The sequence below is a fragment of the Maniola hyperantus genome, chromosome 4, assembly GCF_902806685.2.
Source record: "Maniola hyperantus chromosome 4, iAphHyp1.2, whole genome shotgun sequence".
Lineage (NCBI taxonomy): Eukaryota > Metazoa > Arthropoda > Insecta > Lepidoptera > Nymphalidae > Maniola > Maniola hyperantus.
This window is the reverse complement of record NC_048539.1, coordinates 337244-360435: the sequence shown is the minus strand read 5'-3', so window position 1 is coordinate 360435 and position 23192 is coordinate 337244. Positions and strand designations below refer to the sequence as shown.

General features: G+C 40.0%; 1 protein-coding gene across 1 annotated transcript in view; it reads right to left on the bottom strand.

The window, feature by feature from the left end:
* The window catches only part of LOC117997012 (uncharacterized), a 103033-nt gene extending 90154 nt beyond the window's left edge, over positions 1 to 12879 (bottom strand). The window contains exon 1 of the mRNA XM_034985179.2: positions 12833 to 12879. The gene's annotated coding sequence lies outside the window, so the exon portion shown is untranslated. The remainder of the gene's footprint in view (positions 1 to 12832) is intronic.
* Positions 12880 to 23192: the final 10313 nt, after the last annotated feature.

Sequence of the window (23192 nt, the reverse complement as noted above, 5' to 3'; positions counted from 1 at the left end):
GGACGAAGTCGCGGGCATCATCTAGTACACAATAAATCATTACATGACTGTATTTACCTGCCGTTACTTTTATTAAGTACAAGACTTTTAAGGAGTCTTGAATTTCTAAGTTCAACTTAGATTTTTTTTCAACTTTTTCACATGCATTTAACTCGTGGAACTTATCACTCAGCTATTTTTGGGAGTTGGGTCATCTGTATTTATTTTTCTAGTTTCACGTTTAGGTATAAGCACGGCCATACGTCCATCCGTCTATTTTTCCCATAGTCTGCTATTTCTCGCCATTACCTTGAAATGGATAGAGTCATAAGGAAAATGAGTAAGTATCCTATATATAGGCATAGTTTTAGGGTTCCGTAGCCAAATGGCAAAAAACGGAACCCTTATAGATTCGTCATGTCTGTCTGTCCGTCCGTATGTCACAGCCACTTTTTTCCGAAACTATAAGAGCTATACTGTTGAAACTTGGTAAGTAAATGTATTCTGTGAACCACATTAAGATTTTCACACAAAAATAGAAAAAAAAACAATAATTTTGGGGGTTCCCCAATCTTAGAACTGAAACTCAAATTTTTTTTTCATCAAACCCATACGTGTATCTATGGATAGGTTTTTAAAAATGATAGAGAGGTAGTAGATTCTAATGTAATTTTTTTCTAAACTGAATAGTTTGCGCGAGAGCCACTTCCAAAGTGGTAAAATGTGTGTGTGTGTGTGTCCCCTCCATAAAAATATAAGTATGATGTATGTACCATGCAAACTTCCACCGAAAGTTGGTTTGAACGCGATCGTAAGTAGTTTTTGATTTATTATACAAAATGTCGATAAAATACGATTGTAGTACGGAACCCTCAGTGCGCGAGTCTGATTCGCACTTGGCCGGTTTTTGTCATCTGCAATTCTGTAAAGCGCGTCTCTTAATTTTGATCCGAGCCAGTTCCGTGCTTGGTTTTTAATTCGAGATTCGTAATACGTAGATTGGCAGCTCATTTCCTGTTTCCTGTTTTTTATACGTTACCTTACTTATAAATAGTACCTAGGTATATACCTAAAAGAAAAAGGTGACTGACTGATCTATCAACGCACAGCTTAAATAAACTACTGGACGGATCGGGCGGCAGATAAATATAATATTATGACGTAGACATCCGCTAAGAAATGATTTTTGGAAGTTCAAATAAAAATATAAGGGCACAGAGGAAAGAAACGGAACAGAGTCAAAGCTTCATACAAGGGGTTTGAATTTGTGCACTTAGTCCACGCGGTCGTACCTACTCGTTCGATGTCGTGGGCATAAGGTAGTTCTATATTAATCTACACTAATATTATAAAGAGGAAAACTTTGTTTGTTTGTTTGTACTGAATAGGCTCAAAAACTACTGGACCGATTTTAAAAATTCTTTCACCATTCGAAAGCTACATTATCCACGAGTAACATAGGGTATATTTTATTTTGGAAAAAAATAGGGTTCCGTAAGATATTTGGGTTTTTCGAACACAAGGTGTAAAAAATCAACCAGAAAAGTTACTTATTTTGCGTACGCTGCCTAAACTATAAAAGATAGAACCATAAAATGTTCTAATTAATTGTAGATCTTATAAATATCTACAAAAAAGTCCGCGACACACTATACCCATCTATGTCGAGTGAGGCACAGCAACCATTTTTTATTTAAAAATCTTGAATTTTTTTTTGGACTACATTTAAACGCGTTTATTTTACTCATGCTATTAATCCTTATCAAAATAAATGATTTCATCACTAAGAACAGTTTATGGAGATAATATTTGATCTTTGAATGATTAAAATTGGACGTTTGGTTTTGAAGTTATGGCGAAATTAAAATATTACGATTTCTGCTGCACGGCCCGTTGTCTACACTTCTACACTAATATTATAAAGAGGAAAACTTTGTTTGTTTGTTTGTTTGTTTGTACTGAATAGGCTCAAAAACTACTGGACCGATTTTAAAAATTCTTTCACCATTCGAAAGCTACATTATCCACGAGTAACATAGGCTATATTTTATTTTGGAAAAAAATAGGGTTCCGTAAGATATTTGGGTTTTTCGGACACAAGGTGTAAAAAATCAACCAGAAAAGTTACTTATTTTGCGTACGCTGCCTAAACTATAAAAGATAGAACCATAAAATGTTCTAATTAATTGTAGATCTTATAAATATCTACAAAAAAGTCCGCGACACACTATACCCATCTATGTCGAGTGAGGCACAGCAACCATTTTTTTATTTAAAAATCTTGAATTTTTTTTGGACTACATTTAAACGCGTTTATTTTACTCATGCTATTAATCCTTATCAAAATAAATGATTTCATCACTAAGAACAGTTTATGGAGATAATATTTGGTCTTTGAATGATTAAAATTGGACGTTTGGTTTTGAAGTTATGGCGAAATTAAAATATTACGATTTCTGCTGCACGGCCCGTTGTATTATATAAAGAGGTAATGTCGTTAAGTTTGTTTGTAGGGGGTAATCTTTAGAACTACTGAACCGATTTTAAAAATTCTTTCACCAGTAGAAAGCTACTTTATTCCTGAGTGACATAGGCTATACGGGATCTTTAAAAACCTAAATCTACGCGGGCGAAGCCGCGGGGATCAGCTAGTATTATATAAAGAAGTAATGTCGTTAAGTTTGTTTGTAGGGGGTAATCTTTAGAACTACTGAACCGATTTTAAAAATTCTTTCACCAGTAGAAAGCTACATTATTCCTGAGTGACATAGGCTATACGGGATCTTTAAAAACCTAAATCTACGCGGGCGAAGCCGCGGGGATCAGCTAGTATTATATAAAGAGGTAATGTCGTTAAGTTTGTTTGTAGGGGGTAATCTTTAGAACTACTGAACCGATTTTAAAAATTCTTTCACCAGTAGAAAGCTACATTATTCCTGAGTGACATAGGCTATACGGGATCTTTAAAAACCTAAATCTACGCGGGCGAAGCCGCGGGGATCAGCTAGTATATGTATAAAGCAAGTGACAAATTTTTAACCGTGCCGAAAAATCTTTTAGTGTATTTGCTTGTTGGTTCGTCCTTAAATCACGTCGCAACGGAGCAACGGATTGACGTGATTTTTTGCATGGGTAAGTTAAAGACCTGGAAAGTGACATAGGCATAAATAAATAGATAGTTTTATCCCGCAAAATCAAAGAGTTCCTACGGGATTTTAAAAAAACCTAAATCCACGCGGACGAAGTCGCGGGCATCACCTAGTTATTTATAACTCTGAAAAGATAGAGGTGTATGCCCGGCATCGAATCGGACGACCGACGTATCAACCACTGTGCTATCACACCTTTAATGTCCCTTACGTCTACGGTAGAGTAGAAATACATGACTCGTAAAACCTAGCTTCTCAAAAACACTACACGTAGGTACTTATCTATAGTACCGACAGGCCGAGATTACAATCGGGGAGGGAACGCCCCGCACAGCCCCCGTACTAACCAGGTGCGGGAAGGGCGGGTGACGTGCGAGTGTCTCATACCCCGATCGACATCTCGACCTGTCGCGTGCTATCCTTATGGTTATTTTATTTATTTTTATTATTTATTTTATTTCAGATGTTTCATCCATAATGTGTTAGAAACAGAAGACCTTATTAACTATGTTAGTAACTAAATAAAATTACAATTATTATTATTAATTAATTCAAATTATAATCAATTCATATACCCCCTTGACCACTTGGTGTTCATGTGTATGTACACCCAGTGTTTCATAAAAGGGTTTTCCCACTTTGCAGCCAATGTTCTCAGAATACTGTTGGAGCTCCCACGCACCCTGTTCTCAGAATACTGTTGGAGCTCCCACGCACCCTGTTCTCAGAATACTGTTGGAGCTCCCACGCACCCTGTTCTCAGAATACTGTTGGAGCTCCCACGCACCCTGTTCTCAGAATACTGTTGGAGCTCCCACGCACCCTGTTCTCAGAATACTGTTGGAGCTCCCACGCACCCTGCTCTCAGAATACTGTTGGAGCTCCCACGCACCCTGCTCTCAGAATACTGTTGGAGCTCCCACGCACCCTGCTCTCAGAATACTGTTGGAGCTCCCACGCACCCTGTTCTCAGAATACTGTTGGAGCTCCCACGCACCCTGCTCTCAGAATACTGTTGGAGCTCCCACGCACCCTGCTCTCAGAATACTGTTGGAGCTCCCACGCACCCTGCTCTCAGAATACTGTTGGAGCTCCCACGCACCCTGCTCTCAGAATACTGTTGGAGCTCCCACGCACCCTGCTCTCAGAATACTGTTGGAGCTCCCACGCACCCTGCTCTCAGAATACTGTTGGAGCTCCCACGCACCCTGCTCTCAGAATACTGTTGGAGCTCCCACGCACCCTGCTCATCACAGATGCAGCTCTTTTTCTCACAATCGCGTAAAAATCATCTGTGTGATCGTGTGTATGCAACGATGGATCTATGAATAGCTATTGCAGCACATTACGAAGCCTCGGGCGAAAGCTAACATTGAATCTTATACTTCCCGGCGGACCTTCGAGCTATATTTAGTATATTTACGGCTCCGCGTCCGTAACCGAATCCCCTGTACAGTGCGATGGTCTAACCGCATGCCGTAAGAGAACATGCACATTACCAGTTTATATCGTTTAAATAATCATGGAAGACATGATCAAAGTCTTGGCATTCCGAACATATATGAATTCGACGATCCAAAAGTAGGTAGGTAGGTAATTGTAAAAGTTTAATTGAATAAAAAATATTTTGATTTTGATTTTTTTCTATGAAATATGGGGTTTCCCTTTTTCTTTTCTTTTCTCATTTATTTATTTTTCTCATTTTTATCATATTTAAAAAAAAACAATAAAATAACAGAAACAACAAAAAAAATTAAAGTAACAGAAACAACAAAAAATAAAACAAAAGAAATAAGCGTTTTCCCGGTTGTTTTTCGCGTTTTTCTACAAATGAAAAAGAGCCTTAATACCTACATGCGTTAGCATGTCCGTTCATTCGATATTCCTGTCACCATATCGGCGCCGAGAACGCAGCCTTAGTTTGGTTAATTTAGTACCTATCCGTTAATTGATGAGTACCTAATGTACCTATTAGTTAATCAAGTTTATAGGTAGCTATATAATTTACAATTTCTAGCGCACGGGGATAATGTATAGATGTTAGATGTAGCTATCTCTCAGTGAAACAATTTTCAGAAGCAAATCATTAGTACCGAAAATGGGGCTATTTTCCCTATTCCCATAGCCTCCTAAATACAAACTTACAAACAAACTTTACTTGTGTATAATCACTTCGTTGTTTGTCTGTCTGTCTGTCGTGTCTGTCAAGAAAATCTATTAGATACCGTTGACCTAGAATGCCGTCAACCGTCAGACCGTCGCGTCGGGGGTTCGATCCCGGGAACGTACCTCTATTTGGAGTTAAGAAATTAAATATCACTCGCTTTAACGGTGATATAAAACATTGTGAGGAAACCTGCATGTCTGAGAATTCTCCATAATGTTCTCAAAGGTGTGTGAAGTCTGCCAATCCACACTTGCAAAGCGTGGTAGATATTTTTTTCTTGGCAGAAGGAAATCCTCATGGGTGTCAATTGACATGCCCGACTTCACTGAGGTGCTCTCGGTGACCTGCGGACTAAAACCTCCTGCCTTCTCTGTCCGTCCTTCCCTTGCAATGTGCAAATCATCAGGTGGACTATGGCCAACCCCTTCTCATAGTGGGAGGAAACCCGTACTCTACAATGAACCAAAAGCTTAATTTGCTGTAATCCGCTGAAACAAGTCGAATCTGTATGGTGCAACATGCAGCATGCGAAATGCACCGCCCGTCCTCCCACTGCTAAACATGCAGGAAGAAGCAGCCACCAGGCAAGCAATACGCACCACCACCACGCAGCACCACACAAATCCCAAACACAATCGACGCACGTTTCGCCCCGACACCGGAGCATCCTCAGGAGATGTAGACCTTACAATGCACAATTGCCCCGTACCCCGTACTCTGTAGTGAGCCGGCGATGGGTTGATCATGATGATGGTATTAGTGGACTGTTGTCCTTATTCGTCTCGTACAAAATAGCTCCTCTAATGCAGGATCGAGTTAGTTGAGATTTATTTAGCGCAAAGTTGATCCGGACCGAAAGTCACACAAATAGAGATCGCTAGCTGTCTTGTTTACTGATTACAAGGCTTTTAGCTATCCGTCTTCCTTTGTTGACAAGCTTTTCACGTTGGGGATGATATCGTTGGTTTGTTTTTGCCAATCCATATTCCATTGTAGTGGTACAAATGCGAAAGAGATCCCGCGGGATTCTTAAAAAAACCGGCCAAGTGCGAGTCAGGCTCGCGCACTACACTACTACAGTAGTATTTTTTTGTCATTTTGCACGATAAATCAAAAACTATTATGCCTAAAAAAGTCAAAGTCAAAGTCAAATGATTTATTCAAAATAGGTAATTAATAACGCTTTTTGATGGTCAGATGTTGGATTTCTAAGATATAGTGGTGACAATTACGCAAACTTAAAACTAAAGCTACGAGGGTTCCAAACGCGCCCAGGTCTGAGAAGAGCCCACAACAAACTCAGCCGGGTATTCTTTTTATTATCACCACTTTACAAAATTATTGAAACTTATTAGAACTATCACAATCCGTTAAGCAACTCATTCCCAAGCTTGCTTATCATTTAAATAATCCTTTACATTGTAATAGGATTTTTCAATTAGTTTACGTTTTATGAAAACCTTGAACTTGTTGAGAGACATCTCCAATATGTCTTCTGGAAGCTTATTATAAAAACTTATAGATTTTCCAATAAATGAATTGCTAACTTTACTTAGCCTGGAGGTGGGAATTACAAGTTTATTTTTATTTCTAGTATTTACATTATAAAAAGAGGATACCAATAGGAGGCGGACGTCTTAAGCACTAAGCTATCACGGCTATTATTATAACAGTAGGTACAAGTAATGGATGTTAGTTATGGCGTTAACATTCTGCACCCCAGTGAAAAGCGTACGTAGCGTAGTTTTCCGCTCCGCTGCTCAAAGGGTTAGGGGTCGGTGCCAATGAGGTGCCATTGTGGAGTCTCATAAAAATATGAAGTCTAGACGATTCGCGCAGCTAAAGCTAATTGGCACCGGCACCAAAAAATATTATTATGGAACTATATTAACTCTTGTATACATAATATATTCGGTAATAAATTAAATTATTTTTCAATTTTTAGTGTTTGTGTGTCGAAGTCGGTTTTCATTTTTTTTGTAATCCAATATACATACCCGCCAGTACTCACAGTACAAGGAGGTTCGATAGTGAAATAACAAGTTTACAGTAGCCGGTAGGAAATATGCATCGACCTTTAGAAGAAGATTTCGGCTTCGTAGAGCGTTGTCTCTGTCACTCATACCCATGTGACGTTATGTCGGTCTCAATGACAGAGACAATGCCCTACGAAACCGCTATCTCTTTCTAAAGATCGATGTACAATATTTCCTGCCGGGTACGGTAGAGAATCTGCAGGCTATAAACGTTTGATATAAGCGTTGATAGAGAAATTGACTCTCGAAATAATATCCTGTATTGTGAATAATGCGGTGATAGCCTGGTAGTCGTCGGTCTCCTATTCAGGGGGTCAGGTTCGATTCCTGTGCGTAAGAAATTAAATATTATTGCTTTAATAGTGATAATGTTCTCAAAGGTGTGTGAAGTCTGCCATTCCACACTTGGCTAGCCTAGTGGATTCCTTCCCTTTATGAGAGGAGACCCGTGCTCAGTAGTGGACCTGCGATGGGTTAATGGTGATGATGATGATGAACGTGTTATTGAATCATTGATGTCGGAGGAGCCAGATTTATTTATTCAGATTTATTCAGATACAAGTTAGCCCTTGACTGCAATCTCACCTGGTGGTAAGTGATGATGCAGTCTAAGATGATAGCGGGCTAACCTGGAAGGGGTATGGCAGTTTTTATTAAACCCATACCCTTTTGGTTTTTTCTACACGGCATCGTACCGGAACGCTAAATCGCTTGGCGGCACGGCTTTGCCGGTAGGGTGGTAACTAGCCACGGCCGAAGCCTCCCACCGGACCAGACCAGAAATTTAGAAATGATAAAATTCCAAACCCCTGCCAGGAATCGAACCCGGGACCTCCCACTATTAAGACCACAGCGCGCACCACTGCGCCAGGGAGGTCGTCAAAGTCATGATTTTAATATTAGGTCTGTGGATTGAATTGAAATTTTATGGTATTTTTATTTTGATGGTGAGTAGGTAAAATAAGGGTGCAGAAAATTTCGTACAATACTATTTATACCTATACCTTTCCTAGGATATATTAGGTATATCAGCTCATATATTTATCCAATATCCAGAGTTATACGATTGGTTACAGTCGATTCACGCCCTACGCAAACCACTTTCCCTAAGTAAAGTGTTGTAAGTAGGTACCCCCAGTGTACGCGGGTCACGGCACGCCGACCAAGGACGGGGGCATCTTCAGAAAGTGTGGAGACACGCTTGGGCGAATGACGAATGTATCTACCTACTTATCTATAACCAGCAATTTCGGTTTAATAAAGTATCCTTTGCTCAGTTCTTTACAGATACAGATCTTTACCAAATTAAAATGGGGGACTACCTCGGAAGTATGTCCTACAAAACAAAAAAAGAATCATCAAAATCGGTTCATAATTGACGGAGTAATCGCGTAACAAGCATACAAAAAAATAAAAAAATAAAAAATACAGTCGAATTGAGAACCTCCTCCTTTTTTTGAAGTCGGTTAATAAATTAAATTATTTTATCATGCACGTATCACAAAAATCACTTAGTTGCGCCCGCTAAAACAAGATGGCGCTAGTTGTCGTTTACACCACGCGATAACATTGTAGCATACGCGTCATAAACATGATCTATAACACTTTTTCGACATATTCATCAGATCTATAACCGATAGATTAAATTTTTGAAAATATTGCCGTTGTGAAACGGTAACACTTAATATTAAAAAGATACTATCATAGATAGATAACTAGAGTCTAGTCTAGACTAGGGATGAGACATACTTGCTAAATTCAATACCAGGGCTTCCAAGTAAGAGTACGTAAAAATACCAGGGTCTAAAACCAGGTTTTAAAATACTTTAAAGTATTAAAAGCATAGAAAATCGGACCGTGTTTTCATATGTATTAGGTGCACAATCCTATTTGTGATGAAAGACTTGCAAGTTCGAAGCCCCGGCCCTTCTCATAACCCTTACTTTTGGCTTTGCCGTAGTCAGGTAAAAAATACGTTGAAGGTCGAAGTCTTTTAATGGCATATGAAATCGATCCGTGTTGTCATACATATAAAGTCCACAATCCTATTTGTGAGAAATACTTGCAAGTTCGAAGTTTTTTTACTGCATAGAAAATTGGACCGTGTTTTCATATGTTTAAGGTGCACAATCCTATTTGTGAAGAAAGACTTGCAAGTTCGAAGCCCCGGCCGTTCTCATAACCCTTACTTTTGGCTTTGCCGTAGTCAGGTAAAAAATACGTTGAAGGTCGAAATCTTTTTATGGCATATGAAATCGATCCGTGTCTTCATACATATAAAGTCCACATTCCTATTTGTGGAAAATACTTGCAAAAATACTTGCATAGAAATTCGGTCCGTGTTTTCATATGTATAAGGAGCACAATCCTATTTGTGAAGAATTACTTGCAAGTAAATTCCACCCGCACCAGGGCGCCCTACTTCCAAGCAAAGCCCTGGTTTTAAAACCTGGTAGCGTAAATACGTCTCATCCCTAGTCTAGACATTGGATAATGGAATGGATTATCTAAAGTTTAGATTTAGATTGTAGATTCTAAACTTCTACTACCAGTTACCACTAATATTAAAAAGATTTGTATGTTTGTAACGATTGACTACACGAATCCAATATCAAACCCCCCCCATTTCACAGCCGTTGAATTTTCAAAAATACTTTATTAGCGGATGTCTACGTCATAATAGCTATCTGCATTCTGCATGCCGAATTTCAACCCGATCCGTCCATTAGTTTGAGCTGTGCGTTGATAGATCAGTTAGTCAGCTTTTTTTCCTTTTATATATACTGTTTAAGCATTACTGTTAAATATTAGCAGACACTACTTATTGTAGCATACCGTATGTACGCGACAGGTCGATGTGGCAATCGGGGAGGGGACGCCCCGCACACCCGCACAGTCCCCGCGCTAGCCCGGTGCGGGCGAGCGCACGTGACGTGCGGGGCGTCCCCCCACCTCATTCCCCGATTGCCATTTCGACCTGTCGCGGACTTTACTTAGTACACGTGTAATATGTACGAATTGACAGTTTAAACGTAGCATGTTCATATTAGCTGTAACATAAAAATGCAACTCCTCAATATATCAAAGTAGGTTGCCTGCACATCGGATTGAAAGAGAGGTGATGCAAAATTATGTAGGTTAGGTAGTTAAGCAATAAGATTTAAAACAATAGTATGTAAGATTTATTTATTGTTATTGTTAGTCCATAAGCGAGAGTAGATCATAAGTCGGCTCTCAATAAACATCTTTCACCGTTGCCGCATTTAATTATTACCATACGGCCACAACATATCTCACACGGACGGTTTTTTTTTTTTTTTTTTTATTAACTATCAAATATTGAACATTTTACAAATACTTTTAACACAACAAAAAAACCACTAAGGTTTAGTATGTTGCTTATCATTCCGTCCATTAATCGATTTTGGGTATAGTGCTTCCATAAATAATATAAACAAACTCTAATATAATATAATTATACTCTATTGTTAATATAATTAAACTCTATTGTTATTATTTACCAACTAGTACTACATCATCATCATCAACCCATCGCCGGCTCACTACAGAGCACAGGTCTCCTCTCAGAGTGAGAAGGGTTTTGGCCATAGTCGACCACGCTGGCTATGTGCGGATTGGTAGACTTCACACACCTTTGAGAACATTATGGAGAACTCTCAGGCATGCAGGTTTCCTCACGATATTTTCCTTCACCGTTATAGCAAGTGATATTTAATTACTTAAAACGCACATAGCTCCGAAAAGAAAGTGCGTGCCCAGGATGGAACCCCCGACCTCCGATTAGAAGGCCGACGTCCTAACCACTAGGCTATCATAGTAGTAGTATCAGTAGGTACAAAAGGCGACCTTGCATTCGGGATACTTCCCACTGGACTCGGGCGGGGCAAGACCATGGCGTGTGGATTCTTCCACTGTGTGGAAGTCCCCACAAGGGATTTTAAGTCCAGCTCCAGCAGCAGCTTGACGGCCTCCCTGGCGCAGTGGTAAGTGCTGTGTGGTCTTGTTAGTGGTAGGTCCCGGGTTCGATTCCCGGCAGGGGTTTGGAATTTTTAATTTCCAAATTTCTGGTCTGGACTGGTGGGAGGCTTCGGCCGTGACTAGTTACCACCCTACCGGCAAAGCCGTATCGCCAAGCGATTTAGCGTTCCGGTATGATGCCGTACAAACCAAAGGGGTATGGGTTTAATTAAAATTGCCATACCCCTTCTATCTTAGGTTGCATGATCACTTACCACCAAGTGAGATTGCAGTCAAGGGCTAAACTTGTATCTGAATAATAAAAAAAGCTGTGGACGTCTATCAAGTATCAGTTGATGATGGTGATAGGAAAAGTTGTTTATAATATGTCACTCTGAGTACAGTGATCCCTTTGCCTTTGGGTAGTCCCTATTTCTTATGACCCTGTACAATTACATAGGTCAACGACTTATTATTATTAAATAAAAGAGCCCGAGCAGAAAACTCTAAGACGTACGAGTATATAAAAGGTTCGAAAAACTCGCCTAGGAACATTACTTACATGTAGCTTAGTTTGCTCGACGATAGCACCTTGGCGTTTCATCCATGGAAAGCAATTTTATGGCGAAATTTGGTTGTACAAAATGAAGGTAATAAATTCATAACGCAAATAAGTTTTTATTAGATTTGAAATTCAAATTACAGAGATAAATAATAATTACGCTGCTCCGTTCGCGCGTTATCACAACCGTGATTGGGTCCTTTGTTTTAAGTTTTAGGTATATATAAAATAATATAATATAAATGACACTTTTATGTTATTTAATCCATTTGATATCAACCTCCGCCCCTTAATTTCACTAAAATAACTAAAATAACTATTCTACGTAAAAATATTAAATAAAAAATGTATAATAGCAGTCGACGGTCAGTGAATTTTAAAAAGTTCATTTCACTGCATGAAATATAAGATGGATTATAAACTGCAAAAACTAGGTACCTTTACTAGTGTTATTTTTTATGGTACAAAATTGCCAGCTCACTACAGAGCATGGGTCTCCTCTCAGTATGAGAAGGGCATAGCCAAAGTCCACCACGCTGGCCAAGTGCGGATTGGCAGACTTCACACACCTTTGAGAACATTATGGAGAACTCTCAGGCATGCAGGTTTCCTCATGACGTTTTCCTTCACCGTTAAAGCAAGTGATATTTAATTTCTTAAAACGCACATAACTCCGAAAAGTTAGAGGTGCGTCTCCGGGATCGAACCCTCGAACGTCTTAACCACTAGGCTATCACAGCTTCTTTCATAATATACAAGCCTAATCCTGACGCTACGTAAGTATATTGAAATACTTTTTTTTGCTTTTCCATTATCATGAAAACAGAACATCGAAAAAAAATTACCTTTACAAATTCAAAAGCTTATTTTCCATACCGCCTACGGAGCTTTTTATTCCTTTACAGAGTTTAATACCTGCGTGATAAAAGATAGGCTAATATTTGAAAAGCAATACACTCACCAGTAAGTAAATCAAACTAACTTGTTCGCGAAAACGACACGCAGTTCACCGTGAGACGACCTGTTCCAGCCAACGGGCCGCGTATACTGAAGCTTCCTGAAACCTAAAGCTTTCAGGCTTCAGCAGAGAGGGCCCGAGGGGCAGCACGGTAGTTGCTATTACCACATTGCAATAGTCACAATTGCAATGTGGACCTCTAACTTCAATTTTCAATTTTCATTTATTGCATTTCCATATTAAGTATGTACAAAGTATTATGGATACCCAGTTTGCGTGTCGCAATTTGGTCCTTAGACCTTAGTTAGGGAGACCGATATTATTATTTATTTTTTTGTTCGTCGTTTAGGAAATCATTAACGGCATAGTAGCCCTTTTCTAATAAAAAGTTTTTTAATATTCTGTTGAATTTATTTTCATTGTTTATGTTACGAATTTTGTCTGGTAAATTATTATATAATATCTTTATAGACATTACTTTTCGAAGCTATGTGCGTTGTAAACTTATTTCAAACTTCTTTTTTAATTCTTTATTTTACTAGCTTATGCTCGCGACTTCATCCGCGTGGACTACACAAATTTCAAACCCCTGTTAGGGATTGAATTTTCAAAAATCCTTTCTTAGGGGATGTCTACGTCACAATAGCTGCATGCCAAATTTCTGTGGTAAAAAATAAAGCTAAGGTAGCCTAGTGGTTAGGACGTCCGCCTTCCAATCGGAGGTCGGGGGTTCGATCCCGGGCACGCACCTCTAACTTTTCGGAGTTATGTGCGTTTTTTAAGTAATTAAAATATCACTTGCTTTAACGGTGAAGGAAAATATCGTGAGGAAACCTGCATGCCTGAGAGTTCTCCATAAGGTTCTCAAAGGTCTGTGAAGTCTGCCAATCCGCACTTGGCCAGCGTGGTAGACTATGTTCAAAACCCTTCTCACTCTGAGAGGAGACGTGTGCTCTGTAGTGAGCCGGTGATGGGTTGCTCATGATGATGCCAAATTTCAGCTCGATCCGTCTTGTAGTTTGAGCTGTGCGTTGATAGATTAGTCAGTCAGTCACGTTTTCCTTTTATATATTTAGACTAGCTTATGCTCGCGATTTCATCTATATAGCTTGCATCCCGGGGAAGGACATAGGCTACTTTTTATCCCGGAAAAACAATGAGTTACCTTGGGCTTTTTTAATCCACGCGGACGAAGTCGCGGGCATCATCTAGTAATAAATAAATTATTCTAAAAAAAAGTCAGTCAAGAGCAGTGTTTCTTCGTTAGAGTCCATCGTGAAACTAGATAAACAACCCTGTGATGCTGGAACCTAGCGACAGCAGCGCGGCTGCAGCACTGCAACCACGCTGCCTATACGCGCAGTACTTTGGGGAAAATTTGAAGGCGCCCTAAGGCCATAGTCATTTCCCATCAGGTGTGATTGTGGTCAAGTGTGTGCGTATAGTTAACGAAAAAATTCACGTACATATCCTGTTCCCCCTGAACGCTGCTGGTGCTTGCTTGTGCGGACTCGCGGAGGAGGACCTCCACCACGTCTTGTAGGAGTGTGCGCTGTACGAGGACCTCCGGTGCGCCCTGCTGGACGGGATTGTTCGCGAGGAAGGGGGTCCGGTTTACTACCAGGACCTCGTTGCTTCGGCGGAAAACTTCGGCAAGCTACGGGAGTTCGCGCACCACTGGCACAAGAGGCGGAACAGCTCGGACCGTGATCGTGGACCAGTGGGTGTTTGAGGAAGGATCCGGACCGCGGGGCACGCGGGGATCTGCGTATTGTGTACGTCTGCCCCAGAAAGGGGAGAAAGACCAATTAGGGACAAGGACAGGAAAGAATAAATTTGTAGGGAGTCAAGAAGCCACCGAGCAAGTACCGAACGGGCGCCCTCCCGCGCTTCGGCCCATATAACCGCGAGGTTGGTGGGGCCATGGGAGGTGGTGGGTTGAACGCTGCGCCGTACATCTCCGTTTATATGCTACATACAAAAATTAATAAAGAAGTAGGTTGATTCGTAAAGTCCCATCCGTATTTTTCTGTAGTCTTAGTTTACACTATATATCACATCACACCATTTTACGACACATAAAATACATACCTAATTCAATGAAAGCAATGCGCGTAAAATATAACGACACTTTTGGAATCAGCTCCGAACTTTCCTGAATTCACTTACATTTCGTTTATTCTATCAACGCAATAAAGCTTTCGATATTTCGATCAAGTTTTATAGTGTCAACGACATGGCGCGATTTCATTGAGTCGTATCCACTGACCTCTACTAATACGAGTACACTGGACCTGCGATTGGCAACCTATTTTTGAATCAACTTGGTTTGATCGCCATCTTGACGCTGATAGGCAGCAGCCGTGAGCAGTCATGTGAGCGTATTTGTATTGCTTTTTTTTAATAGAGCTAGCGAGCAAACGAGCAGGCGGGTCACCTGATGTTAAGTGATTACCGCCGCCCATGAACATTTGCAGTACCAGAGGAACCGCCTATGCGTTGCCAGCCTTTTAGGAATTTGTTGGGAACTAATGGGAACACCGCCGATAGGAGTTGATTCCATAGTTTGCATATGCGTGGAAAAAAGGATCTGGCACAACGGGTGTTTGAAGTGCTCCAGAAACCCAGGTGGTGAGTGTAGAGATTGTTAGTGTTGATACATCTGCCATATTCATCAGCCTGTGGACATCTACTGCTGGACATAGGCCTTCCCTTGACAGCGCCACCGCACCCGTTTCTCAGTATCGTCAGCCTTCTTCAACCAGTCACTTCCCACCAGCCTCTTTATATACCTAATCGGTCTATCGTACTCGGATCGGGTGTCCCACACTATGCTTGTCTCCACTCATGGATTTTCCGGCTCTAACGGCCATCGCCTCTACGAGAGGCATGGCCTGCCCACATTTGGACACAAAGTGACAATTTTGATACCCGGTACGCTCAGTTGGGGGATTCGAATCGACACAAAAATAATTGTCATTTTGTATGGCATCCCTCTTCCAGCGTACTTGTAGATATAATATTATGTCCATTGCAGTGGTTGTACCTGATATAATTTTCCTCAATATTATTTATTTGGTCGCGAACGAAGCTGAAGCCGCGCACGCAGACTATTTTTTTTGAAAAGTAAACTTATTGAAAAAACGTATTTATATGATACCTAAAGGATTTTTAATGATAAGAAAGCTTTTGGGAATGGGTTGCTATACATAACTCATAGTTTTGCTTGGAAATGAATTGAGATTTGTGTTCAGTGAGCTGAAAACACAGTCCACCACCAGACGCCTAATAGCCGGACACCCATCGCCAAGCTTAGGCAACTGCTTAGCATAAAAATCGGCCCACGCCCGTTCGGTACCCTCATTCCGCACATTGTCTTGATTACGTGACTTTTGAGTCCACCAATCACAACGAAGGATTCTCCCCTGTCCCCCGCCAACAATTTACGATTTTGATTTCATGCAAAACCGTATTGCGTAATGCGTACTCTTGAGGTTGCATTCTCTGTGGCTGAAAATTATTTTCATCAGTAGTGTAATCTAACCGTTTTGTTCGCCAGCTTTCAACATTTCAAGTCAACAGCAATAAATCATTGTTGAAGCTAATGGTTCTTGAATATTGTTCCCTAAAAAGACGTGCTCTAAAGGATAAAGGTTGAACGTAAGGTTACGGAAATTGAAAATTTGACCCTTGTATAGCTTTCAATTTGCCGCATACGAGGTCATGAGCTTTTGTTTAATTTTTTCGGAAAAATTGTAAACCCCGTCGTCATAAACAGGAAGTATTTAAGATACGTTTATGGTAGGCTGTAAAAAAATTCATTTTTAATATGAAAGATTTTTGAGCGAATTTTTCCTCATCCTTTTTCCCCTAGAAGTATTTTGGACCGTTCTTCTTATGGCGTTTCTAATTAAATACGATATTGTGGCGGTATAAACCTTATGATGGTAATAAGAATACCCAAGGGACCAATTTTCTGTTTCGATGAAGTTTTTATTGTTTTTAGGGTTCCGTAACAAACAAGGAACTCGTATAGTTTCGAAGACTTAAGAGATTTGATATTTCATGCGTGTGTGTTTGCTTTTGGGATTTTGAAAACACGCAACAATTTCAACACTGGATTTAAAAAAAATCCACTTAGATGAAGTCGCGAGGATAAACTAGCAGGTATTTACATATTAAAGCAGAAGACTCTTATACTATTTTTTAACAAAAAATATTAGTTATGGATTTTCATGTATGAAGAATTTAGAATACTGCAAAACAAATTGCCACAGTGTTGTTACACGTGGCGTTATGTTCGAATATGATACTTATTTCACGCATATTTCACGGTGCTGAATTCTAATTATGGCTCATTTTCTCGTACGACACTATCAATTTGTTGTTTCTAGTTTTGCACATAATGTAGTACATGTTATAATATATAATATTTACAGAGAGTGTAAAGCTGTTTTTTTAATGTACGACACCTGATAACAAATAAGCTGCGCGATTGCGGTAGAATGACAGTTACAATGTCGCGATCGCAATCACTTTTGATTAGTTGACGCTCGCTCACTATTGGCTACAATGCATTGTTGCAACAAGAATAGCACAAATTCAGCCAATCACTACAATTGAGATTGATTATTATAAATGATTGATGCAGGTTTTACGAAATCGCCATACTGCTGTTTTTAAATCGTATGCAGGTAGGTACCTACTTAATCTAATAAAAAAAATATCACTTAGGCCTATGTCCCGCAGTTGTCATAAGAAAACCTCAGTTTGTTCTATAGTTTAGGTGCTGTAACTACTTTGACTTTGAATAGCATTAGAGTTTCCGAAACTAGGAGAAAGTACCTACCTAGTGATAAAAATAAAACACTACCGATTTCGACGGTATGACAACATAAGATTTCAAAGTAATAAAAAGCTTTTAAAACATCGGGTAAAGCTACGGCCACACCTGCGCATCAAAACGCGGGATGCGGGACGCGATGCGGGAGGCGAAAGGCGAAGGTGTGCCTGTGCATGGCGCCGCGCCATATATCGTTGGAAACGACCGCCGCGCGGCTGACGTTCCCGCTTCGTAGTCGCTTTGGCCGCGCAGGTTTGGATGAGGCTTTAACATTTCAAATAGGTATATGGTAGAGTACGCGGCCGAAAGTAATGTACATCGACCTTTAGAAGGAGATAGCAAATTTGTAGAGCGCTGTCGTTGGGACTGACAACACGTCATATAGGTATGAGTGACAGAGACAACGCTCTATAAAGCCGAAGCCTACTGTAGGTAGGTACTCCTGTAGAACTACATGTACCTATCCCCGTCTCTACGAACATTGTACCGGAACGCTAGCGGCATGCTTTACCGGTACAATGCGGAAAAACAACTAATTTACATGTACTTTATATTTTTCGCACATCACTCTTAAAACATAAGTGTATTTGCACACGGAAGCATTTTCACGCGCAGTTGAAGCGCGTCAGACGCAATAAAACGCGCTGCGAACGCGTTCCGTTCTTTTTCAATCTTTTATTAAAGGCTGCTGTATGACAGCCAACATTATCGTACCCCATTTACTTCTTGTTATTTTGCTATGTGGCTTTGTACCCCATTGAATACAACTAGTTTACAGTAATTTAACTTACTTAGCTTAGTAATCATCATCAATCATCATCAACCCATTGTCAGCTCACTACTGCACGGATCTCCTCTCAGAATAAGAAGTCTTTGGCCATAACGCAGGACGCTTTCGTTATAGGTGTTACCGACAGTCCTTTGTGCAGGGCCTGCATGGAGGTCGACGAAACACCGACGCACGTACACAGTGCACGGGCGTAGCAGAACAACGCGAACGCCATTTGGGTTCCCCGACCTCATTCCATGAAGCCCTCGGCAACCTGGGCGGTCTACTCTGCTTCTGGAGTGAGCTTGGATGGCTGGGGTGAAGACTTCAGCGGGGAGGGGCAATACACGCACAACAGACGGAAACGTTTAAGTGCGGAAACCAGCCCAGAGCGAAGAAGAAGAAGAACGCAGGACGCTGACCAAGTGCTAATTCTGTGACGCCAGAGACGTCACAATTTAGAACGCGTTCATTTTTGATAGATACATTCCATATACATTCGCAATGCCGTGTTTTGAAACGCGCGTTGACTGCGCATGAAAACGTCATTATGTGAAAACGTCAACATGTTGTGTTAATAGCCGGATAAAACATGTCGGATACAACGTGCGAAAATCACAAAATTAACACTTGTTTTTCACACGTGCGATGCAGGTTTTTGGCTAAACGTGTAGTCTTTTATTATAATTTTCAAGCACAATCCATACTAATATTATAAATGCGAAAGTGTGTCTGTAATAAATGATTATGATTATATACTTACATTTTGTGATATGAATCACTACCAATATTACAAACTAAACGAGTATATGGTTTCAAAGTAGAAACTGACTGAGCAGCTCAAACAAAAAACAAAAATTCAAAAATATTTTTTTAGAAATACCCTAGCGAGCCGGGGTGGATCAGCTAGTAGCAAATAATGTTTTATTTAATCCAGATAAAATTGGTTTAATCCAGATAAAACTGGTTTAATCTATGTAGATAAACATTTAATCCAGATTCATTCGAGCATAATAATATATGTATCTAACTTAGAGTTCCTGAAAGCAGTTTCAAGTTGTGTAAGACTATCGAACCACAGCAGTGGGCGGTGGGCCGTGGGCCTGTCTCAGAGGATTTGAGTAAAGACCCCCCTGTGTTTGCTTAGCGAACTGTAGAAAACTCGATCATGGATATTCATATTTTTTAAAATACCTTTCTAGGTTCGTTGTCGCCATCGTCAACCGATAGATGTCCACTGCTGGACATAGGTCTCTTTTAAGGACTTCCACACGCCACGGTCTTACACCCACTGAATCCAGCAGGCTCGCTGCGCCTTATTTTTAGGGTTCCGTACCTCAAAAGAAAAACGGAAACGTTGTCTGTCTGTCTGTCAAGAAAAGTCGACACATTTGGTCCTAACTCATAGCCTCAGTTTATCAGGATGTTACGGATATTACCTAGCACCTCGTACCTATACTATAACGGTAAGACGTAAGCGTTTTCTAATAAACAGGCAAATGACGTAGTCATCAAAGGGGAGGCAGGAAGTAGACAACCGCAATTTCCCCGCGAGTGGAAACATTTCAACAGCGATGTGACGAGTTGACGACCACACGCCGCGCGAATACATCAACCTTAGATCAACTGAGCATCAATAGCTCAACGGGACTCCTTTTCCTCCTTTTGACGGGGCTCAACTCCTTTGGGTGGACTGAAAACCGAAAGGTCGCTGGCCATGTGCGGATTGGTAGACTTCACACATGAGAACATTATGGCAGGTTTCCTCATGATGTTTTCCTTCACCGTCAAAGCAAGTGATATTTAATTAATTAAAACGTACATAGCTCCGAAAAGTTAGAGGTGCGTGCCCGGGATCAAACCCACCCCGAACCTCCAATTAGAAGGCGGACATCCTAACCATTAGGCTATAACAGCTTCTATTTCAAGTAAGTAGATATTATTTTTGGTGGTACGGAGAGTATATTTCATGAAACATGCCAATCATAATTAATCATCTATTATTAAAAAGCACAGACAGAATGTGAGACGATAAAAATAGGTATATGGTACGTTATTTACGTCACTGATCATAACACCCATGTCTGATAGACTGCGTAATTTGACCTGCCTCTCGAGTTGTTTCAATGAAAACCTCATTTGACGTAACATTTGTCGAGGTTCTTATATGACATCAAACTTCAAAACGCGTCCGCAATAGCATTTTTCATACAATAAATTTTATCGATAGTGTAAATGAACTGTCAAAACATTTTTTTGTCCACATCTATCTTTTGTGGACTGTCTCACCGAACCGTGATAGGAAAACCATATTTTGACATTGATGCTGTCATTAAATGATAGATGCAGTCGATTCGCAATCGGCCTGCTGTTCTACACCCACGGCACACGGCACACGGCACACGGCACCCACGGGCCACGACGCGGTGATGTGTATTGTATTGTAACGTAACGTATCGTTTTGCTTGTAATCATAAGTTTAATAGCCTACTCGAATTGCGGTATAATACGAATATTTTTAATAAGTTTGCTGAGGACACCCTATCCTGAAAATTTCGGCTTTCTAGCGTCATTCAGACCGAAGCTATGACTGCTCGAAAATACGACGAAATGCTTCGAGAAAAGGTACGTAGTGCCCCGTCCTTTAGTTTGGCTCGTCTTGGCGATGGTTGATGTCGATCTTTGATAGATAACATAATATTAGATACAATACAAGAACTCATAATCATCATGATCAACCCATCGCCCGCTCACTACAGAGCACGGGTCTCCTCTCAGAGTGAGAACGGTTTTGGTCGTAGTCACTAGTCTACCACGCTGGCCATGTGCGGATTGGTAGACTTTATGGAGAACTATCAGGCATGCATGTTTCCTCACGATGTTTTCATTCACCGTTAAAGCATAGCACATAAGTGATATTTAATTAATTAAAATGCACATAACTCCGAAAAGTTAGCATGCGTGCACGGGATCGAACCCCCAACCTCCGATTAGAAGGCGGACGTCCTAACCACTAGGCTATCGCAGCTTTTATACAAGAACTCATGTTATCTAAACTCTGCTGCGCGATTAACTAGGTAGGTAAGTGAAGTGGCCTCCATAAAAAATGAGACTGAATATTGGTTAAAAAAAAAAAAGGTAGGCATTTCCAACTGTAGGTATTCTTAACAAACCTTTGAGCAATATTACAAAACTAAGTAGGTACCTACGTATCTACTTATGTAGCGAGATTTTTGTTGAAAATACTCTTATTTAATTCCATAAAATATGACGACTTTATAATTATTATTGAACTGTGCAAATTTTCTACACCAGCATGGAAAATTTTAAATTGTAGATACCTATTCTATTTTAGAAAGATTGCGTAAACTAACGACGTAAGTGAATATAAAACGATTGAAAATTGAAAGTAGGTATCTAAGTAAGCTTTAAGTACCATCACAACAAAACAATTCTGTTCATTGGGACAAATTACTTAGCTGGAAAATCCTATTCTTATAGGTAGGTAAATATGGCATGTTTTCAATACGTTTTAGGGTTCCGTACCCGAGGGTGCCAGCGGGATCTTATATTACTAAGACTCCTCTGGTTGTATCTCGTGAACCATAGTAGAGATCTTATATTTTCATAGAACGTGTATTGCAGCTGTAACAATCAAAATTACCACCATAAAAATTAAAAAGTGTTATTTTTTATACGATGGTACGGAACCCTTCCTGTGCGAGTCCGACGCGTACTTGACCGATTTTTATTGTAGTGAGGTGTGCGATTATAGGAGGCCGCAGGTGGTCGAAGTAAACTAAACAAATTAGCATTCCTTTTATACCAACAAAAATATTGAATGCTTCTACTTATTTAGTTCGTAAAACACCAACTATTACTAACAAAGTTGGTGTTTTGAAAAAAAAACTACGCCATAGTTGATAGTAGGTAGGTACGTAAGATCCGGTGCACATTATTGCTGTGATGAGTTCGACATTATTCAGTTAGTTCGGACCGAGTTCCTACTAGAACTAGCGATGTTGTTGTTATTTTCTTTTTCTTTTACAGGATTTTCACAGATGATTTTTAGGGTTCCGTACCTCAAAAGGAAAAACGGAACCCTTATAGGATCACTTTGTTTTCTGTCTGTCTGTCTGTCTGTCTGTCAAGAAACATACAGGGTACTTCCCGTTGACCTAGAATCATGAAATTTGGCAGGTAGGTAGATCTTATTGCTGACATTTGGGGAAAAATCTGAAAACGGGGAATTTAGGGTTAGTTCACACAAAAAATATAAATTGTGGTCATGAACTAATAATTAGTATTTTCAATTTTCTAAGTATGATAACTATATCAAGTGAGGTATCATATGGAAGGTCTTCACCTGTGCATTCTAAAACAGATTTTTATTTATTTTTATGTATCATAGTTTTTGAATTATCCTGCAAAATATCGAAAAAATACGACTGTAGTACGGAACCCTCATTGTGCGAACCTAACTCGCACTTGGCCGGTTTTTTTACTGAAATTGACACGCAGCGATCGATGCAAGTAATCATTTCATTCGTATAATTTTTTTAAAAATAGAGATAGCGAGCAAACGAGCAGGCGGGTCACTTGATGTTAAGTGATTACCGCCGCCCATAAACATTTGCAGCACCAGAGGAACCCCATAATTTTAAATTTTGTGAGATTTTGCTCCGCGATTTTTCACAGGCAACTTAAGGTTATATTTATTAAATTACATCATTATGAAAAAGCTTTTCAAT